We start from the raw sequence: 8,039 nt of genomic DNA, 5'->3' as shown, positions 1-8,039 counted from the left end.
CAACTTATGATGGCTGGCCACTACGCTGACCATCTTTAAAACTCTCATACCTTTGCAAAATTTCTTGAACCGTGACTGCATTGTATGTTTGCTAGCAGTTCCTGGGCCAAATGCGTTGTTGATACTGCAAGTTGTCTCCACTGCTTGATGACCCATTTTGAACTCAAATAAGAAAATCACTTGAATTAGCTTTTTGTCTAACATCATTTCCATAGTCAAAAATACTTATAAACAAGCAATAATTCACAAGCAAAAACATTGAAATGCACATTAAAACGATGTATAACATAACCACATTTAAGAATGTATTCCAATATCAAGTGACAAAGTTCAAAAATGAAACACTGTAATTCAGTCATTTCAGTTCAGTCACTCAGTCATGTCCGACTTTTTACGGCCCCATGGACTGCAGCACGTCAGGCCTCCTTGTCCAACACCAACTCCCAGGGTTTGCTCAAACTCATGTCCATTGAGTCGTTGATGCCATCCAACCATCTCATCCTCTGTCGTCCCCTTCTCCTCCCACCTTCAATATTTCCCAGCATCATGGTCTTTTCCAATGAGTCAGTTCTTTGCATCAGGTGACCAAAGTGTTGGAGTTTCAGCTTCAGCACCAGTCTTTCCAATGAAGATTCAGGACTGATTTCCTTTAGGATGGACTGGTTGGATCGTCTTGCAGTCCAAGGGACTCTCACGAGTCTTCTCCAACACCACAGTTCAGAAGCATCAATTCTTTGGTGCTCAGCTTTCTTTGTAATCCAACTCTCACATCCATACATGACCACTGGAAAAACCATAGCTTTGACTAGATGGACCTTTGTTGGCAAAGTAATGTCTCTGCTATTTAATATGCTGTCTAGGTTGGTTATAACTTTTCTTCCAAGGAACAAGCATCTTTTCCTTTCATGGCTGCGGTCACCATCTGCAGTGATTTTTCACTCTCCTCTTTCACTTTCACCTAGAGGCTCTTTAGTTCTTCACTTTCTGCCATAAGAGTGGTATCATCTGCATATCTGAGGTTATTGATATTTCTCCCAGTAATATTGATTCCAGCTTGTGCTTCCTCAAGCCCAGTGTTTCTCATTATTTACTCTGCATATAAGTTAAAATAAGCAGGCTGACAATATACAGCCTTGACATACTCCTTTTCCTATGTGAAACCAGTCTGTTATTCCATGTCCAGTTCTAACTGCTGCTTTCTGACCTGCATACAGATTTCTCAACAAGCAGGTCAGGTGGTCTGATAGTCCCATCTCTTTAAGAATTTTCCACAGTTTATTGTGGTCTACACAGTCAAAGGCTTTGGCATAGTCAATAAACCAAAAGTAGATGTTCTTCTGGAACTCTCTTGCTCTTTACTTTTGCACCAATCTAATAAAATTTAGTCAAAAGGTACAAACTTCTAGTTATAAGATAAAAAAGTACTGGTGATGTAATATACAACTTGATAACTATAGTTGACATTGCTATTTGGTATATTTGAAAGCTGCTAAGAGAGTAAATCATAAAAGTTTTCATCACAGGGAAAACACCATTTTTTTGTTTGTTTGTTTGTTTTGTATCTGCCAGTGTATGAGATACCAAGCAAACTTATTGTGGCAATTATTTCACAGTAAATATGTCAAGCCATTCCACTGTCATCTTAAACTTATGCATTACTATAATAATTATATCTCAATAAACCTGAAGCTAAACAAATCCCTCCAATTTAAAATTTGCTGTTTATCACTTACTGGATATTTCAATCATTTCCATGATATCTCAGTTTATTACTATATCATAAAAATCTATGATAGGAAACACAATTGCTTTTATTTAGCATTGTAACTTAGGCATACACTGTAAAACATTTTTTGTGTTAGAAACCCAATAAGTTTTTTAAAATAAATATACATGTGTGTGTGCTAAGTCATTTCATTGTGTCTGATTCTTTGCAACCCCATGAATTATAGCCCTCCATCCTCCTCTGTCCATGGGATTCTCCAGGCAAGAACTGATGTGGGTTGCTATTTCCTCCTCCAGGGGATCTTCTCTATCCAGGGATCGAACTCTTATCTCTTATGCCTCCTGTATTTACAGGCAGGTTCTTTACCATTAGTGCCACCTGGGAAGCCGTAAATATACATATAGCTAAATAACCTCATTTTTGAAAAGTGCATCTTTCTGAATTTATATTTCATAGAAATTACAACTATAAGGGCTGGCAATTCTGCCATTTTCAGGTTGAGTTATTTTTTTTAATCCTTAAGTCAAATATCCTGAAATCATAAAATATTCAAGCTGGAAGTAACTTTGGAATCAATCTGGCACAGCAGTTTAAACTTTATGGACTTACCCCAGGGACTACTTGAAGGCATTGTGAGGAAAATTTTGATAAATTGAAGCTTTGGAACTCCAGCTCTGGGAAACCAATAGCTCTCATATATTTTGTATGTTGGAGTTCCACATACTTTTAAGTTTAGTAAAAAAACATTCTAGTGGTACAGGGTTTTTTTTTTAATGCTGATATATCTCAACTCCTTTCATTTTAATTGTAAGGAAATAGATTCTTTGTGAGGCAAAATAATTTTAATAAGGTCACTCAACTATTTAATTTCAAAAGTAAAACTAGGATACATGTAATCTGGTTCCCAGAAATGTAAATTGGTTACTTTACCCATCAATGGATTAATATTTCATTCTTAAGTAATATCATTTTAGTTCTCTAGTTAACACAATAAGCTGCATATGAATATAATTAATTTAAATGAGTTAATTTTGGCTTCTAATGCTTTCACCAACCAAGACATAAGGGTCTATGTGGTGGCTCAGCAGTAAAGAATCCGCCTGCAATGCAGGAGATTTTGGGTTCAGTCCCTGGGTCAGGAAGTTCCCCTGGAGAAGGAAATGAAAATCAATTCCAGTGTTCTTGCCTGGGGAATTCCATGGACAGAGGAACCTGGTGGGCTACAGTCCATGGAGTCACAAAAGAGTCAGACATGACTTGGAGACTAAACAACAACCTGTGTATGGCACTGAGTTTCAGGATCCATCATGTTTAAGCAAAAGAAATATAAGATTTTGTATCTAACAGATATGGTTGGGTTTGAGTTTCACTTCTACTACTTACTAGCATAAATTATACACAATATTTAAAGTCTCTGAGCTTCATTTTACTTAACTAGAAAATGAGAATTAATCAACTCCCAACTGGGTTTGCTTGGAGTATTAAATGAAATATATAAAAGTGCTTAGCACAGTGTCTGGTAAAAGTTATCAATAAGGAAGTTTTATTTTTACCTTTTCATATTAATTTTGCATTTATGTTCCCATGAGTTTATAGATCTTTGGTTTATAAATATACCTGTAATTATCAAATTAAGCATGCATTTTGCCTATATCCAAGTAATTCAAATCCATCAATAAATAGTCAATTTATTATCAATAAAAATTATCAATAGTTGATAATATAAATTATTATCAAATTATCAATAAATAACAATGCATAGGTAATACAAATAGATTATTTTGGTTGTTAACATTTCACATTTCATAGTCAAGTCCTAAGCTAATTACTACTTTCCTTTTATAATATGTATTTATCTTAAGTTAATAAATTAATATATTTCATAATGCTAATATGATTAAATTCTACTTTGTGCATTCAATAATTAGACTACAAGTCTTGTGAATGTTACCCACTATTCAATCTTATTTTTGTGGTGAGATTTTGTATGACAATAGATGAACTTGCACTAAAAAATGAAGAAATCTTGAAGGGAAAGAACTTTTTTTTTTAATAGCGAGATATTTTACCTTGTTCTGAATCTTTGTTCATCTATTTTTGCCTGTTCTACAAAAGTAATCTTATTTAAATATACATAATAAAAATACATAATATATATGCATATATATCTCTTTAGAGAACTTTTTTTATTCTCCACTTTTACACTCACTTATCAGCAGGTATTATATAATCATTTAATAAGTAACTTACAATAAAGCCCAGTTTCTATGCCTATAAACAAACTTTGCAATTCTTACCCTCTGGGGTTATCTATTGGTTAGATGATAAAATTACAATTGCTGTTTTATATAAATATTCTTAAAAGTACCCACCTCCTCACTTTTACTCTCCTATGGTAATACTGTTTAATTTTATTATTTTAAATTAAGATTCTTTAGCTTACTTATTGTTAGTTATTTAACAGTCTTCTCAAGTCTCCAGTCCACAGATGATGACATTATTCAATCATAAATTGTTCTATTGAGGGAGAATTTGTGCCAAAAATGTGGATGACCTAAAACTGTCAAACACCATTTGAACTTCACTTTTCACTACCCATTATGATATAGTAAAATGCAATCCAAATTAAGCAACATATCTTTAAGTATTAGGTGAAAATATAAAACATGCTTACTTTATTTTTATATTAGTGCCATTTTGAATGGTAAAATATTTCTATCTTTTGCATTTCTCATTTTAAATAGAAAGAAACTGCTTGAAGTTATACTCAAATAAAAACTAATAATAAAAATAAATCACTCACATTATATGTTGAAATTATCAGTTACAAACATTGAAATAGATTGATAGATATCCAGTACTGGAACAACACATCAGAATAAAAATTTTTGAAGAACTTCTTGTGAAGAGATTGAGTAGGCATGATAGATCTGTTTATCACACTATTTTCATATTCCTTTTTATAGGACTTCAGAAGAAACCTGCAGTACATGGAAATTGAAAGTGAAAATTATGATTGTAGATGCTGTATTTCAGGGAAGCCAGATAGATTACTAAGTTTGCTAGATGGCTCAAGAATTACTATTATTAGTTATTGTGGAATAAAATTTTATTTTCTCTAGCATTTACAATACACTTTTATACTTTTGTATTCAGAACTTCTAGTTCTTTGTTTTGAAACCTTAATGTCTTTCAAAATATATCACTGGCCCAATAGATTAATTAATTAATTAATATTTTATTACCAGGTCTAGAAAGCTGGCTACATCACCATTGATCTCTCAACTAATTAAATATATGGACAAAATTTATTAGAGAACAGGTATCTTGTAGGGAAACAATCATTAGACTATGGATAAACTCACCAATATGCTAGTTCTTATATCTATTTATATTAAAATACAGGTATAACTGTTGTCAAACTGATAGGGATAGACAAAGATAGTTATATAGGTAGTTGTAGAAGTCCCAGTATGGGAGTATAGATAGAGAAGGAAACCCAGGAAATTTTAGGAGGCCACTGAAAGTTACAGTATGAAAAGGCAAAATGATAAGACACTGAAAGATGAACTCCCCAGGTCGACAGGTGCCCAATATGCTACTGGAGATCAGTGGAGAAGTTCAGGAAGAATGAAGGGATAGAGCCAGGCAAAAACAACACCCAGTTGTGCATGTGACTGGTGATAGATGCAAGGTCTGATGCTGTAAAGAGCAATATTGCATAGGAACCTGGAATGCTAGGTCCATGAATCAAGGCAAATTGGAAGTGGTCAAACAGGAGATGGCAAGAGTGAACATCGACATTTTAGGAACATCGACATTTTAGGAATCAGCGAACTAAAACGGACTTGAATGGGTGAATTTAAATCAGATGACCATTATATCTACTACTGTGGGCAGGAATCCCTTAGAAGAAATGGAGTAGCCATCATAGTCAACAAAAGAGTCCAAAATGCAGTACTTGGATGCAATCTCAAAAATGACAGAGTGGTCTCTGTTCATTTCCAAGGCAAACCATTCAATATCATGGTAATTCAAGTCTGTGCCCCAACCAGTAACACTGAAGCTGAAGCTGTATGGTGCTATGAAGACCTACAAGACCTTCTAGAACTAACACTAAAAGATGTCCTTTTCATTATAGGGGACTGGAATGCAGAAGTAGGAAGTCAAGAAACACCTGGAGTAACAAGCATTTTTGGCCTTGGAGTACACAATGAAGCAGGGCAAAGGCTAATAGAGTTCTGCCAAGAGAACACAATGGTCATGGCAAACACACTCTTCCAAGAACACAAGAGAACACTCTACACAAGGACTGCACCATATGATCAACACTGAAATCAGTTTGATTATATTCTTTGCAGCCGAAGAAGGAGAAGCTCTATACAGTCAGCAGAAACAAGACCACGAGCTTACTGCGGCTCAGATCATAAACTCCAAATTGCCAAATTCAGGTTAAATTGAAGAAAGTAGGGAAAACCACTAAACCATTCAGGTATGACCTAAATCGAATCCCATCCCTTATGATTATACAGTAGAAGTGAGAAACAGATTTAAGGGACTAGATATAATAGACAAAGTACCTGACAAACTATGGATGGAGGTTTGTGATACTGTACAGGAGACAGGGAGTAAGACCATCCCCAAGACAAAAAAAAAAAAAAAAATGCAAAAAAGCAAAATGGCTGTCTGAGGAGGCCTTACAAATAGCTGTGAAAAGAAGAGAAGCAAAAAGTAAATAAGAAAAGGAAAGATATACCCATTTGAATGCAGAGTTCCAAAGAATAGCAAGGAGAGATAAGAAAGCCTTCTTCAGTGATCAGTGCAAAGAAATAGAGGAAAATAACAGAATGGGAAAGACTAGAGATCTCTACAAGAAAATTAGAGATGCCAAGGAAACATTTCATGCAAACATGGGCTCAATAAAGGACAGAAATGGTGTGGACCTAACAGAAGCAGAAGATATTAAGAAGAGGTGGCAAGAATACACAGAACTGTACAAAGAATATTTTTACCATCCAGATAATCACGATGCTGTGATCACTCACCTAGAGCTAAATATCCAGGAATGTGAAGTCAAGTGGGCCTTAGGAAGCATCACTACGAAGAAAGCTAGTGGATGTGATGGAATTCCAGTTGAGATATTTCAAATCCTAAAAGATGATACTGTGAAAGTGCTGCATTCAATATACCAGCACATTTGGAAAACTCATCAGTGGCGCAGGGGCTGGAAAATGTAAGTTTTCACTCAATCCCAAAGAAAGGCAATGCAAAAGAATGCTCAAACTACCACATAATTACCCTCATCTCACACGCTAGTAGAGTAATGCTCAAAATTCTCCAAGCCAGGCTTCAATAATACTTGAACTGTGAACTTCCAGATATTCAAGCTACTTTTAGAAAAAGCAGAGGAACCAGAGATCAAATTGCCAACATCCGCTGAATCATCGAAAAATCAAGAGAGTTCCAGACAAACATCCATTTCTGCTTTATTGACTATGCAAAAGTCTTTGATGGCTTGGATCACAATAAACTGTGGAAATTTTTGAAAGAGATGGGCATACCAGACCACCTGACCTACCTCTTGAGAAACCTGTATGAAGGTCAGGAAGCAACAGTTAGAACTGGACATGAAACAACAGACTGGTTCCAAATAGGAAAAGGAGTAAGTCAAGGCTGTATATTGTCACCCTACTTATTTGACTTACATGCAGAGTACATCATGAGAAACGCTGGGCGGGAGAAGCACAAGATGGAATCAAGATTCCTGGGAGAAATGTCAATAACCTCAGATATGCAGATGACACCACCCTTATGGCAGAAAGTGAAGAAGAACCATAGAGCCTCTTGATGAAAGTGAAAGAGGAGATTGAAAAAGTTGGCTTAAAACTCAACATTCAGAAAACTAGGATCATGACATCCAGTCACATCACTTTATAGCAGATCGATGGGGAAAGAGTGGCAACAGTGGCTGCCTTTATTTTTCTGTGCTCCAAAATCACTGCAGGTGGTGATTGCAGCCATGAAATTAAAAGACGCTTACTCCTTGGAAGGAGAGTTATTACCAACCTAGACAGCATGTTAAAAAACAGAGACATTACTTTGCCAACAAAGGTCTGTCTAGTCAAGGCTATGGTTTTTCCAGTGGTCATGTATTGATGTGAAATTTGGACTGTGAAGAAAGCTGAGCGCCGAAGAATTGATGCTTTTAAATGGTCTTGTTGGAGAAGACTCTTGAGAGTCCCTTGGACTGCAAGGAGATCCAACCAGTCCATCCTAAAGAAGATCAGCCTTGGGTGTTCATTGGATTTACTGA

The sequence above is a fragment of the Cervus canadensis genome, chromosome X (genome assembly GCF_019320065.1).
Source record: "Cervus canadensis isolate Bull #8, Minnesota chromosome X, ASM1932006v1, whole genome shotgun sequence".
In the NCBI taxonomy this organism is placed as follows: domain Eukaryota; kingdom Metazoa; phylum Chordata; class Mammalia; order Artiodactyla; family Cervidae; genus Cervus; species Cervus canadensis.
The sequence above is the reverse complement of the archived record's forward strand: the minus strand, read 5'-3'. Positions refer to the sequence as shown.